We start from the raw sequence: 15,841 nt of genomic DNA on the forward strand, positions 1-15,841 counted from the left end.
ACAAATGTGCTGGACAAAGTCGGCAGGAAATGCAGCAGGTAGGACATTTCGGGCCTGAGCCCTTCACCAGGATGCTACTTGGAGCTGAGTTTTGTCTGTTAGTTTCTTGGGGCATTTGAGTTTCTATCCTTAAGCTATCTTCCCTCTTGTCCAAATGAAAGGCAGAATGCTGTTTCATTCAGGTCTGCCTGAATATTGGAAGGCTGTTCGCTCCATTTTTAACTGTGGGTGGCTTCCGTGCATTTCTTTGAATGGCGTGTTTAGAACTAGATCTTTGCTAAAACAGTCATCCTATTTAAGCACCTCTGGCTGTTTAGTTCATTGGAAGTCATTGTGTAAATGTAAGTTATTATTGGTGTTATCTATAGCAGAGTAGTGTTTCTGCTTCAAGCATTCTTCACTGACAAGAAATTCACTTGTTGGTTTAAGCCGGTACATTCAAGTTTATCCTCCTTCACAGCTTAGCCTTTCCTTAAAGGGATGAATCTGCAAGTAATTTCACCATTCACATCAGATTGTTTACAGGGAGTGAAACCTCTCAAACTTCATGCCTCAAGAGTGTATATATAAAACGGACAGTCTGATAGAGCAGAGTGTATTAGATTTCGAATTGTTTGACAGGACTCCTCTGCCTCTTTCAGTCAGACAGGAAGCAGTCAATTTATTAATGCATAGGTTAAGACCTAGCTGATGTTACTGCCCATACTCTTAAGAGCTGAAGTATACGATAGGTAAAAATGCATATAAACGAAATGGCGAACTTGGGCATTTGTGTAACTTTACTATTCATAACAAATCTTGAGTTGAGACAGTAAGTACGAAATAAAATAAATCAAGGATAAGAATGCGCAGAGTGCTCTTTTAACTAAGGGACCCTTCGTCAACTAAGTGGTAGAACTCATTGAGGTCAGCACTCATACATCTTAGGCTCGATTGTCTTCCATGAGATACAACCTTTTTAACTCCAAAAGTGCTCATTAACTTCATAAGTAATTGACATGAAGATTGTGACACCTACTCATGGGAGAGCCAACTCTGACAGCCATTTTTAGCATTAATTTACTTGAGAATTATGCATTAATAACCTCAGCACTCATTATATTATGCTCCAAAGGAACCATATTAGAAAATGTTACTGTTGGATGAGATTCCTAATACCAATTGTGTCAAGGGCACACTTGATCCAAATAAACAATTAAGCAAGTGAGAAGGTTTATGCTTTCCCTGTGAACAATGGAGGCTTAGCCAAACAGAGAATGTTATGACATATTTGGGGCCATTTATAATCACTTTTACAATATGTGGGTATTGCTGGCATGGCCACTCTTTATTGCCCACTGAGAAGATAGTGTTGAGACACCTCCTTGAACCACAGTGGATCAAGTTAAGTCCCATAATCCTAGGACTTAGAGTCAGAGGCACTGGAGGAATAATGGTGGAGTTCCAAATCTACGTAGAACAGAAAACAATACAGCACAGTACAGACCCTTCAGCCCACGATGTTATGCTGACCAATGTAAACCGACTCGACAAATTAACCTTCCGTACCTCACACCTATAACCCTATTTTTTCTTGAATCCATGATTGTTATCAGTTACAAAGGGACATCTGGCCATAGCTAACTTCAGGATGATAACCATGGTGTATAAATCTCTCTAAATTATTCTTTCTCCTGAAAATAATTTTGATAAAACAATGGGTGACAAAGCCATAAGCAGCAAGTATGGAGATGATTAGTTAATTCTTCTGAAAATCAAGCAAGACACCCACACTGCTGTCAATGATTGAGAGTGATTTCATGCACGTTCTAAGCTTGCTGTGGTTGTACTTGTACAATTGGAAGATCAAAAAACTTGAACTTGCAGTTTTTAAAAAAAAATACCCTGCTTTTACTTTTTACTTAGACTTTGAACCAGAACACATTGATTCTGGCCCTTTCCTTGAGGTTATCTCTCATGCTAGTTTGGTCGCTGCACTAAATATTATATGCTCATGTGTGCCCAATGCAGTTTCAACATCACCACTGTGGGCCTTCCCTGAAGCACATTGAGCCATGGGTGGCAGGAACTACGTCTCCACTCATGGTCTCCACTGATGGAATTCTGACAGCAGATGCTGTCATGCTCATTACTGTTCCCAAGTCATCAGACACTGAAAAACAATAGAAAAATGCAAACTCTTCTCCTCTCTTTAAAATATAAATAATATTTCAAAGTGTATAAAACTGATGTTAAATCTTCAAAGATAAGAATGTGAAAGAAAGGAAAAGCACTCTTTCTTTAAATGAATGTAAATGGAAGTACTTAAATACAACACCGAAATAGTCCTTCCAAACCAAACCCCCAACCCCCCGCCCCCCCAACCAAACATGCTGACCATCATATTTTTATGAACTTATCCCACATGGTCCATAGTCGAGATAACCCACTCTTAGCTGGAAGGACTGTGATTGCACAAGGTGGGCCAGCCGTGAGTCAGATGTGAGCAGGAAAGTCTGCAGAGACTATTATTGTAGTAAAAACACAGAAATGCTGGAGGGACTCAGCCAGTCTTGCAGCGTCCATAGGAGGTAAATATAAATGACTGTCGTTGCAGTAATATGAGTGAAAAAAGATAGGATGTGTGGGGAAAGAAAGGGTAAAGAATGGGGGGGGGGGGGGGAAGAACAGACCAACAGTCAAAAGGTGTTAATTGGAGATGATAAGAGGAAAGGTGAGAATTGACTTTGGCTCTGTGAAAGGAGACAGAGGAAAAAGGAGACAGGGGAAGAAGATGGGGGAGGGCTGGGGGCTTCTAATGGAAACTGGAGAAGTAAATGTTAATGCCATCTGGTTGGAGGCTGCCCAGACAAAAGACAGAATTCAGACTCCTGTCTTTTTTCACTCATACCTTGAGGAAGGGCTCAGTCCCAAAACATCAGTAATATGGCCATGAGTTAGACACGGCTGAGCAGGTCAATCAATTGGCAAGTAGAGAGAATTACACATGTGTCAGGGAGAAGAGTTTAAGAAGGAGATTTTGCAGGGATCAGCACTTCAGCAGACCAATCAAATCGCGATTCATTTGCAAGAACAAGTAAAACAGGCACAAGTGGAGTGGCCATTGTTGGAGTGGCATATGTGAGAGTGGCTCGGTGTAGGTGTGGTGTGCTGAAGCCTTTCATTGAAGAGACTTTGGTGAGCAGAGGCTAAGGTCAGGTAAGATCTTTTCATCGTAACAGAGTAGGTCATTGAAATGGCAGCTAGAACAGTGGTATATTCCATTTGCAGGATATAGGAAATTATGGGACAGCACAAGTGTTGCGGATGACTACACCTGCAAGAGGAGCATACAGCTGCAGCTCTTTACAGACTGTGCTAAAGAACTGCTGGAGCTGGAGCCGGATGAACCTCATATCATTCGGGAGGCAGAGAGGGGGTTACACCGAAGCTATAAGGAGTCAATTACATCCAGGGGGCAGGAGACAGGTGACAGTTAGGAGAGAAAAGAGGAATGGGCAGTCAGTGCAGAGCATCCCTGTGGCTGTTCCCCTTAACAATGTATACTGTTTAGGACAGTATTGGAGGTGATAATCTACCAGGGTCAAGTTGTAGTGGTCAAGCCTCTGCCCCTTTGCCTCCAAAGGGAAGGAGGGAAAAGAGGAGAGCTATAGTGATTGGGGATTTGATAGTCAGGGGAACAAATAAAAGGTATGTTGCCTCCCAGGTGCCAGGATCAGAAATGTCCCAGATTAAGCCCATAGCATTCTCAAGCAGGAAGATGAGCAGCCAGATGTCATGGTGCATGTTGGTACCAGAAAAGGGATGAGGTCCTACAGGGAATACAGGGAGTTAGAAAGGAAACTAAAAAGCAGGACCTCAAGGTGGTAATCTGTAGATTGCTGCCCGTACCATGCACCAGTGAGGGCAAGAATAGGAAGGTATAGCAGATGAATGTGTGGCTGAAGAGTTGGTGCATGGAGGAGGGGTCCATATTTGTGGATCATTGGGATCTCTTCTGGGAAAGGTATGAACAAAAAGGACAGGTTGCACCTGTACAGGAGAGGGACTAATATTTGGGCAGGCATGTTTGCTAGAGCTCTTTGGGAGGATTTAAACTAGTTTGGAATGGGGTGGGAACCCAAATGACAGGGCAGTGAAGATACACAAGAAGATACACTGTGTAGCAAGATTGTGATGAATGATTGGCAGTCATTAGGGCAAAATTGCAAGCGTAAGATTAAGAATTTAACCTAGGTTAGTTTGGAAATAAAATTGAAAAGGGTAATGAATACAGCACTGAACATCCTGTATTTAACTGCTCACAGAATAAGAAATAAGATTGATGATTGGGTAGCGCACCTGGAAGTTGAAGGGTGTGACCATCGCTGCTTCATGGGAGCAAAATATCCAAGGATACTCAGTGTATCAGAAGGATTAGGAAGGTAGGCAGAGGAGGTGGGGTGGTTCTGCTGGTAAAAAATGGAATTAAATCTTCGGAGAGAGGAGACGGATCATAAGATAGAGAATCCCTATGAGTAGGATGTAGAAATTGTAAGAGTGAAAAGACCCTGATGGGAGTATGGTGATTGGGAAAAGCAGGTTGTTACTGGATCCAAGAAAAGGAATTAATCAAATGCCTTCAGATGGATTTTTAGAATTGCTCGTGGCTGAGCTGACCAGGGAAATGGCAATTTTGGATTGGATATGGTGTAATGAAACAGAGTTGATATTGGTAGCTGGAGGTAAGGGGACCCTTTGGAGCCAGTGATCAAAATATGATAGAATTTGCCCTGCAGTTTGAGGGGGAGGAACTAAAATCAGAGGTGTCAGTGCATAATAGTGGAATAAAAGATCATAAGGAGGTAATGGGAGAGGAATTGGCAACAGTTAACTGGAAAGGCAGACGAGCTGGGAGGAAGGCAGACGAGCTGGGAGGAAGGCAGAGCACCAATGGAGTTTCTGCGAGAAATAAGAAAGTGCAGGACAGGTACATTCCAGAAAGGAAGAAATACTTGAATGGAAACTGTAGATGGCAAGAAAAGTCAAAGCCCAAGCAAAAGCAAATGAATGGCCAGACAACAAATCAAAAATTAGTGGGAAGATAGAGGACTGGGAAGTGCTTAAAAGCATACAGAAGGCAACTAAAAAGATAATTAGGAAGGAAAAATGAACGTTGAAAAGCTAGCAAAAAGGATCTAAAAGCGTTTTTTGTATATGAACAGTAAAAGAAAAGGCAAAAGTAGATATAGGACCAATAGAAAATTATGTTTTGAGAAATTGTAATGGGGGAACAAGGCGATGGCAGAGGAACTGACTGAGAATTTTACATCAGTCTTCAATGTGCAGGGCATTAGCAGTAAATCAGACTTTCAAGGGTGTCAGGTGAGTGCAGTCACGATCACTAGGATGAAGGTGCTTGGGAAGCTGAATGGTCTAAGGGTAGATACGTCTCCTGGACCAGATGGATGCACTTTTCAGTAATGAAATAAGTAATTTTGGAGATTGTGGAAGCATTACTAATCAATAAATCGGGGCATGGTCCCAAAGGACTGAAAAATTGCAATGGTCACTCCACGGTTTAAAAAAAAGGGAGGGAGGTAGTAGAATGGAAATTATGCCTAATGTCGGTGGTTGGAAGCTGTTGGAGTTGATGGTCAAGGATGAGGTTATGGAATACCTGGTGCTGCATGACAAGATGGGCCAAAGTTAGCATGTTTTCCTTAATGGAAAATCTTGCCTAATAAACCTTCTCCAATTCTTTTGAGGAAACTACACGCAAGCTAGACAAAGGAGATGTTGTGGATGTTATATATTTGGATTTCCAAAAGGCCTTTGACAAAGTGCCGAACATAAGGCTACTTAACAAGATAAGAGCTCATGGAATTACAGGAAAGATAATAGCATGGATAGAGCATTGGCTCATTGGCAGGAATAGAGAGTGGGAATAAAGGGGACCTATTGCATTTGGCTATTGGTTACCACTGGTATTCTGCAGTGGTCAGTGTAGGGCCACTTCTTTTTACATTGTACGTTAATGAGTTGGATTGCAGAATAAATGGTTTTGTGGCAGATTATTGGAGAGGAAGGTAATGAAGAGGCTGCAGAGATACTTAGATCAGGAGAATGGATGTGGTCATGTACTTTGATGTGATCATGTACTTTGGTAGAAGGAATAAAAGGGCAGACTATTATTTGGATGGGGAGAAAATTCAAAATTTGCAGGTGCAAAGCATAACCTCCTGGATGAGTTGGTGGAGTTGGAATGTTAGCATTCTCGAGGAATAGGACACAAGATCACGGATGGAATGTTAAGGCTTAATAAGGTACTGCTGAAGCCTCACTGAGTATCTGGTACAGTTTTAAGTTCCTGATTAATGAAAGGATGTTCTGTTATTGGAGGGGGTTCAGAGAAGATTCACAAGTATGATTCCTGGACTAGCAGATGAGGAATGGTTCACAGCTCTTGGACTATACTCCTTGGAGTTCAGAAGAATGAGCGGGGACCTCATAGAAGCATTTCAAATGTTGAAATGTCTGGCATGGGTTTAAATGGCTGGAAGTGGTTTCTACCACGCTGTAAATAAAATTCAAAGTTTAAAACATTTAATTTTAAAATTTTAAAAGAGAGGGAAATGAAAATTGGAAGAGAAACTATATCCTGCTGCCTTCTAAGTTCGCAGAGAAGTAACAGGCCTGTCACTGGCTGAGCACAGCCAGGTGTTAGCACATCTTACAAAGAAACACAATGACACACTTTCAAATCAAGGATCTGTGCTCTCAGGGCACATAACCACTCTTATCTTGGTCTGCACATCCTCAATTGTATGGAAGAAAAACATTGAAATACTTTTAGTGATAATATTATAATCAAATATCTCAACTTTGTGGCAAATATCTGATAAGGGGTGCAGGAAATGTCAAACAGCATCTACTCATTCTAGGAGAGCAGACAAGATCTTACTAAGTAGAACAAAGAGTTCGGTAAACACCTTGGATGTATTTACGTAAGTGCATAATTTGTGCCTGTGTATATCACCACTTTTATCAGCACTTATGCTATGTGGTCCTGCTAAACTGTATACATTGTATATTCCTCAAGTGTATGAACTTTGCCTTCACAATATATTAAGCTTTGGCTATTGCAGAATGTAGATCATCAGTAATGCAGTGTCAAACTCATTCCATCTCTCTGTGGAGTACGAAACACAAAACCCCCCTCCTTCCAAAAATTGCTTTGTTTTGAGTGCAACGGCTTATAATTGAGAATAAGTTCAGAATGGAGAAAATGTGAACAATAAAATACAATTGCATCTGAAGAGCTGTCGTTGATATTTATTTATTTTTCTGTAAGCTCCACCCCAGAATATTTCCTTTCATCATGTTTAATTCGTACATTTGCTTGTTCTTGTTCTTGAAGCTGATTGCTATAAGATTCACAATTGGTTGACATACCTTGTGAATTTACTCCTCTACTCACTGCATTGCTTATCCCATTCAGGGTGGAATCCTGAGGAAGATTCTACATCTCAACACTCCACACTTCCATTTGTTTCTCGTTGGACTTATTAGATTGCGAGGCCTATCATGCAATCCCCTGTTAAGAATGTATTAATTTGATGACAGGTATTAATGCTTTGTTTATGCCTACACTTAAGAGGTTATCAATGAGAAGTAATATCCTACAAAGGCATCGTGTCTCAGGGTTGTTATAGGCTTTCAGGTCCTTGATGGTACTTTTTTTTGCTAACCCTTAAGGTGTTTGGAGGCAAAGTTAAAGAGAAGCATTTCAGCCTGAGGGATGATTGAATAGAAAGAAAATGGGGGAGGGGAGGCATAGTCTTCCTGATAGACCAATTTCCCAGTGCTACATTGGCAGTAGGATTGATTGATGAATCCCTGCACTGTCGTGAGCTGCTCCTTCAGAGCTGATCACATAAATACTCCTTCAGCTCAAATTTTGCTTCACAAGACTCAGACAGCTTTGTTCTGTCACAGATATCATTGGAGAGAAAATGCTCCATTACTCACTCTTAATTAACTTTACCAGGCTCTGCTGGAACCAATATGGGCCCAGACTAAATCCCTGGATTTAACTCGGATTCCCTGCTTAGAAAGAAACAAGCTGCACTTAGTGGGCTTTCTTACTTACTGCTCTCCCAATTGTCTTAAATTGGATTTATCTTTACATTTTCCACTTTTCTGACAGAAGCAACTCAGAAATAAGTGATCTTTCTTTCTTTTTCTCCCTGTTTATCTGCGTATCCTCTCTTTTCCTCTCTCCTCGCTTCCCCCCTCCCCCACTGAACTGAGACACTGCATATTTTTGCTGAAAGAATAAATTTTAAATGTGAAGGAAAACAATCATTGAAAGGACACACAAATTTCAATCAGAATATAGTTAAAGGCCATTTCTCCTGAGGTTAAACAGCTACCCTGAGGCCAATCAAATCAGTGAACTCTGCTTTGCTCTGATTATCGAGCATTACAAACCACAAGTTCTGTTCAAAAGTAAGATTTTTTTTATTTATTTTGATGAACGATGAGGGCAAAGGGACTTCACAATAAGTTGCCTTTGAGTCACTTGATGTTATAGCCTTGTTAGAATTATACTTTGTGGAGAGAGCAGAGTGAAAAAGGGCTCACTTAGGCATCAGCCCCACTCTACAGCAGACGTTTGTTATTTTTTTCCCTGGTAGAAGTCTCTCTTTGTTATGTTTTACACAGGCCTTGGACTCTGGCCTGCTTAATCAACACTACTGTTGACTGCTGAGCTGGTAAGATGGAAATAGAAGTGACCACTTCAAGCTGTTCACCATTAGGAGACAGCTGGTCCATTTCAGGGACTCTGGCACATTGACATCTTAACAAATCCTTCCTGTAAATCCTGCGATATGGGATTCATTAAGATGCTGCTTAGGGTTATCTGGGAAAGGTGTAATAAGCTTTCAGGCCAGCGACAAATATTCTTAACCCTATAAATGCTCAATTCTTCCAACGCAATCAACCAACATTGCCACAAATCAGCATATTGGCTGTGAAAAACAATTATAAAAAATTGGAACCACTTCCAGATAAAGAAAACATTGGGTAGCACAAGAAAAGATGTGTTATGTCAGCCGCTGACCACACTACAGTGTAACCTAAGAGAAACAGTTCATGGAAAATCTAAAGATATGTTTGACCCTGGCATCACATTTCGTCTGTGCAAAGCTGTTTCCAACTACCCAAATCTCTTGGATTAAATAGATAATCTAATTTTGACGAGATTAATTATATTGGAATTAAAAAAGTAACTGAGTTAAGGCATTTTCATGGTCACGTACATATGGACTCCACATTAACCAATGTCAGCTTGCACCCAGGGCAACTGAACTCCAGTCAGGATGTAACATTGGCTTTACTGATTCAAGGAATCAATCAAACTTCAGCTTCAGGTTAGTTTGCAAAATGAATGCATTATGCTGGTGCATTTTTTTAAAATTCCTGTTCTTAACTCACCCAAAGCCCAACAACAATTCTTGCAACAATGAACGAGGAATGTCTCCTGATAAATGCTCCATCCACAATGTCATCAATTATTGATTTACTCACATAAGGAATAACAAGATCAAACATAATAGACATATGATATTGATTAAACATAAGCCTTCACATCTGCCAAGTGGTTATTCTGTGTCCCCATTTGAAGTAGTATGGTGACATTGTGGCCCATGATTTAGCCTTCAGCAATATTAAGGAGTAAATTAGACATCACCTTTCAATGTCCTCACACAAAGTTAAATAAGTCATTCTCCAATTTGATCTTGTGTGTGTGTGTGTGTGTGTGTGTGTGTGTGTGTGTGTGTGTGTGTGTGTGTGTGTGTGTGTGTGTGTGTGTGTGTGTGTGTATTGATAGGTTTTGTTGCATTGGTGTCTCACTGAAACTCATGGAATGTAAGCCAGTTACAACAATTAAGAAACTCAACCAGAAAAAAACGTAGTCTGCATAATAAACATCCCACCCAGGATTCTGGACATTTGTTCCCTCTAGCAGAATCAGAATCAGAATTTATTACCACGAATACATCACAAAATTTGTTGTATTGCAACAGCATCACAGTACAAACGTTTCTATAAACCACATTACAAAATAAAAACAGCGCAAGAAAAAGAGAAAAGCAAACAAAGTAAGATGGTGTCTATGGTTCAATGTTCATTCAGAAATCTGATGGCAGAGGGGAAGAAACTGTTTTTGTGCCACAGAGGGTTTCTTTTCAGGCCCCTTCACCTTTTTTCCGATGGTAGCAGAGTAAAGAGGGCATGGCCTGGGTGGTTGGGGTTATTGAGGATAGATGTTGCTTTCTTAAGACACTACCTTGGGTAGATGTCCTCGATGGAGTGAAGAATGGTGCCTGTGATGTCGCAGGCCGATCTAACAACCCTCTGGAGTTTTTTTTATTATCCTGAGTGTAGGCACCTCCATACCAGAAGTGATGCAACCAGCCAAAATGCTCCCCACTGCACACCTGTAGAAGTTTTTGGAAGTCTTCTGTGACCTCCCAAATCTCCTCAAACTCCTCACAAAGTATAGCTGGCGAGCCTTCTTCGTGATTGCATCTCCAGGACAGATCCTCAGAGATGTTGACATACAGGAATATGAAGTTCTTAACCTGCTGACCCCTCGATGAGAACTGATTTCCTCCTGAAGTCCACAATCATTTCCTTGGTTTTGCTAACAGTGAGTGCAAGGTTGTTGGGGTGATACCACTCAGCTAGCTATTTCTGTATGCTTCCTCTTTGCTGTCTGTGATTCTGCTGAGAATCACAATGTCATCGGCATATTTGTAGAGAGCATTTGAATTGTGCTTAGCCACTCAGACTTGAGTATACCAGTGGTGTTTACCATCCACAATACTTTCCATTTGCCCCCTCCAAATTCACAATTTCTAACACCAATATGAACTAGGGATGTGGGGACAAAGGAGCACCACCTCCATCCCCTCCAAGTCATGCACCATCCGGTTTTAGAAATAAATTAGTGCTCTTTCACCATTTCTGGCTTCAAATCCTCTAACCAACCAAGGAGGAGTACAGCAGTTCATAGCTGTTTCATCATCACCTTTCCATGAACAGTGTGGGATGGATAATGAATGTTATCTTTACCCACAAAGCTCACATCATGACTAATGAATAAAGGACACACAATGGCACAGCTATGAGAGCATTGACACATAGCACCAGACACCCAGATTCAATTCTAACTTTGGGTGCTCTCTGCATAGAGGTTGGATGCTCATCCAATGACCACCTGGGTTTCTCTGGGTGCTGCAGTTCCCTCCCAAAGATGGGCAGGTTGGTGGGATAATGGCTGGTACAGCTGAAAGAGCTGCTACATTTTATTTAATTTTAAATTTCAGAATACAGCATGGGCCTTCCACCCCATGCCTCCCGATCACACCCAATTACCTACAACCCCTGTATGCTTTGAAGGATTGGAGGAAACTGGAGCACCCAGAGGAAACCCACGCGGACACGGGGAAAATGTACAAACTCCTTACAGACAGCGCTGGATATGAACCTGGGTAATTGGCTCTGTAACATCATTGCACTACCCACTACGCTAACTGTGTCACCCAAACACTAGTGAACCGCAGTTGGGTGTTGAATCACTTTACACCAGAGTGAGTAATGGTGACACCATATTCCATATTTATAAACTCAATTACTTGAATTAAGTTATTCAGCTGCTCTGGTGGGATTTAAACCCATGCCTGTGAATAAAGAGTTGAGGTTTCTGGTTTCTGATCCAGCAACATAACCACTGTGCCTCTTCATTCTTACCCTGTCTTGCAGGCCAGAGACTGAGATTTAATCTTAGCCCTGGGTGCTGTTTGATGGAACTTGCATATTCTCCCCCGATCATGGTTTTATCTCTGTACTCTAGTTTTTTTCCCCCATATCCTCAAAAAATTGGGGGGGGGGGGGCGGGGGTGATAGATGAACTGTCCACTCTAAATTACTCCTTGTGTGTGGGTGAGAAGTAGGGTCTGAGGGAAGTTGCTAAGAAGGTGGGGAGAATTTTTAAAAAAGGATTAATATAGGATTAGTATAATTAATATTTGTTGGCTGATGTGGATTCAGTAGTTCAAGTGCCTTGTTTTTGCTAAGTGTCACCCATTTAAGATTCTCACCCTTTATATATTAAGCACATCATAAATTGCTGGTTTCCATATTAAAGTGTGAATGATATTTTAAAAGATGTGACAAGAAATACATATTTCCAAAACACTGCTGCAGTACTGACAATGTGATCTGTCATGCACAGTTTCTTTTTTAGATGTATTAGATTAGATTCAACCATGCCAAGTAAAAGACAAAGCCAGTTAAATACAATTAGCATCCAACCAGAAGTTAAAAAATAATGCTAAATGCAAATAACTATGTACAAATAAAAACAAGTGGATTCAGCAAGTAAACAATTATAAAAGTACTGACAGTACAATGTGAGTACACTCAGTGCTGTGATTTAAGGTTCAGCTGGGTTACAGCCTCAGGGGAAGAAAAAAGCTCTTGTTGAGTCTGCTGGTTCGAGAGCAAAGGCTCCTGTAGCGCCTACCGGATGTTGCACATCTCCCGGAGCTCGGGTTCCTGTTGGTTTAAACTGGAGTCTATGCAGCTTCAGAGGCTGTGGGAGCACTGGTGGTGAATCCATGGACACTCAATGTTTCTGATGGGACTCTCTTTTGCTTCTCTTTCTCCTGTGGTTGGGGGAGCTGGGTAATGCTCATGGTGACCCTCTGCTTTCCGGCAGACAAAAGTTGAATTATGTCATGTACATTGCATTTTTAATGTTTTATTATGTGACATTAAAGGAATGTTTGAACCTTTGATAATGCTGGACAACAATTTTTTTTTCAAAAGAGAAGCTTCCTGAAAAAATATGGTGATTATGATAGAAAGTCACAAGCTGAAAACAAAGGTAATTCAGATGTGTCACATAGGATGTTGGAGAAACATTGAATTAACTTTCATTGAATTTAGCATGTTTAATGACATAATGTTTACTCTGAGGCAAGCTCTTAGGTTGATGCACATGTGGCACAACAAGTGTGAGGAGCCCAGGGTTTGAAATGGTCACTAATTTTATAACCGGTAGAGTTCATAGGTTTACTTAATAAGTATAGTCATGCTGTGTCTTTGAGCCTTAAGCATATACTCTCCACAAATGCCGCAGAACGTACCGCAACTGCTTTGACCTTGACGGGACATTTCTGCTGTACTGAATGTTCCTGAGGACAATAAATACAATTTTTAAGTGCACGCACTATGTTATTGCCTGAAGAATATGTGCATCAACATGTGTTTAATCTATTACATTGATATGCAATGCACATCATCTGTATATGTGAGCTACTTTTATAGCCTGACTGCTTCTATCCTGACTAAACATGCCCACTGACCAAAACAGCTTGCTTTATGGGAAATACACGAGTGGACAAAATATGACAGGAAATCACAAACATATTTTATATCTAAAAACCAGTATGTGATAAGAATTTTTAAAGGTGATCTTCAAGATCAGCAGCCCAAAGTCCATGAAATACACCCAAAAGTGTTCAGGAAGAAAAATCTTCATTGTCCAATGTAATCATTGAAAACTTTTTACCTCTCTGTTAATAACAGTTTTTTATTCATTCTCTTTATTTTGATTTATACATGTACTTGATGTTGAATTGACGATTGTGATTAATAAATCCTTGCTTAAATACTGCATATATTGGCAACAATATTTCAATCATTTGCTTGAGAAATCAATATTGCAGTTGTTCTGATCACAGAAATTCAAGATCCTGCGGAGGGGTGTCACACTGGAACTGCAGTGGTAAAGTCTCTCAGAGTCCTTCTGGACAAATGTATATTCAGGGGCATTTGTTTGCTGTGGGGCTTTAATGATGATAAGATAACTTCTTTGACAAGTAACATAAATCAAAAGATGAGGAAGAAGGAGCTTTAACAGAAGAGGGAAAGGATTTTGGTGTGAAGAAGAAATCACAGGTTTACTGCTTTTTTTTTTAAGGACATCAGAAATTAGGTTGAACTGTAGTTCAGGCTATGGTGAAAGATGGAACCTTACAAACTCCATTTTACTGGTCTGTGCCCTAACTCTGAAGAATGGATCCACCAGACAAAGTACAGAGAGTTTCAGACATGGTATATTGGAATTAGAGGTTTTTTAGTGTTGGTATTTGGGGCAGTATTTGATGAAGTGTTAATTGGAGCAAACTTTAATTGCCAATCTTAACCATATCTCTATGCAAAGTGCTAAATGAAATCCAGGTGCTTCTCCATTAGCTCGGGTACTAAAATTGTAAATCCACCACCTAGAATGCCATCAACAAACACCCCCTTTCCTGCCTGTTGCCTCCTTCCTGTAATTGTTTCCAGAGGAAAACAGGAAATGGAAAGAAATTCAATAAACAAACTGATAAGTTATTTTAAAAATTAGACTATATGAATATTTAACACAATTCTTTCAAATTCCTGTTTTAATACAAGGTGGTTAAAGTTTGCAATAAAATATCAGAGAGAAATGTGGTGTTGGAAAAAGTTATGCAGGTTGGTAGGGTCATTGTTAAAATGTAAATTACCTCTTGTGTGCAAGGAAGTTATAGAATCCAAGGGAAGTTGATGGGAATGGGATAGAATAAATGGTGATTAATGTATATAAAGTGAAAATAGGTGCATGATGTCCGGTGTGGTCTTGGCTTTGTCCTATATGACTCTATGAACAAAGAAACATTGCTGATGGTAATTTGTGAGATTTTACATCCGTGGCAGGTGTGCTAAAAAGTAGGAACTGAAACCCTGTCAGAAACTCTGGCAAATTTCTACAGGTGCACGGTGGAAAGTGTTCTGACCGAGTGCATCACAGTCTGGTATGGGGAAACCAGTACCCTCAAGCATAAAGCACAGCAAAAGATAGTGGACACAGCCCAGGTCATTACAGATAAAACCCTCCCCACCATCGAGAACGTCTGCGGGGAACGCTGTTGATGGAGGTCAGCAGCAATCATCAAGAATCCACCACCCAGCGCATGCTCTGTTCTCGCTGCTACCATCAGGAAAGAGGAGTAGGAGCCACAAGACTCGCACCACCAGGTTCATGAACTGCTGCTTCCCCTCCTCAGCAATAAACTTAGTCAGAGACTCATTTAAGGACTCTTACTTTTGAACGTTCTTTCCTTTCTGTTTTGCACAATTTGTTTCCTTGCGGACATGGGTACAGTTTTCTTTGCACTACCAACAAGTGGTAATTCTGCCTCACCTACAGAAAAATAATTTCTGTTTTATATGACGTTATCTATTTCCTGTAACAATAAATCTGAAATCTGAAAATCTAATGATTGCAGACTCAAGTCTGATATTATTGCTCTTTCACATTTAGACATCCTATTGCTCTACAGGATCAGGCGTCTCTATGTTGGGAGGCTTCTTCTGAGTGTGAATCATTTAAAAGATATCAAAGTGGCCATTCGTACCTCATCAAAATTGTTTCCTATCAAATATTTTCACATCAAACATCAGGAAGGCAAATTTTAACTGGGATCTTGCTAGTTCTACTGAAATATGATGTGTCCATTACAACAATGACTTAATTCCAAATGTATGTTGTTGGGTGTGAAGTAATTTGAATGTCTCTTAAGTCATGAAAACAAGGTATTGTAGCTTAATTACTTTGTTTGGCAGGGATTTACAACCTTCATGCTCAGACACTCGGCTCTGCAGCATCACCTATTCCACTGATTCGTACTGGCTTAGTTGATCTGAATGATCATTTAGAGATACAGTACAGTAAAACAGAGCATCCAGGAGTAACCTA

General features: G+C 40.5%; 1 protein-coding gene across 11 annotated transcripts in view; it reads right to left on the minus strand.

Annotated features, from left to right (window-relative positions):
* mecom (MDS1 and EVI1 complex locus) overlaps window positions 1-15,841 on the minus strand; it is a 637,277-nt gene that overhangs the window by 192,291 nt on the left and 429,145 nt on the right. The window lies entirely within an intron of this gene.

The sequence above is a fragment of the Narcine bancroftii genome, chromosome 9 (assembly GCF_036971445.1).
Source record: "Narcine bancroftii isolate sNarBan1 chromosome 9, sNarBan1.hap1, whole genome shotgun sequence".
NCBI classification, from domain to species: Eukaryota; Metazoa; Chordata; class Chondrichthyes; order Torpediniformes; family Narcinidae; genus Narcine; species Narcine bancroftii.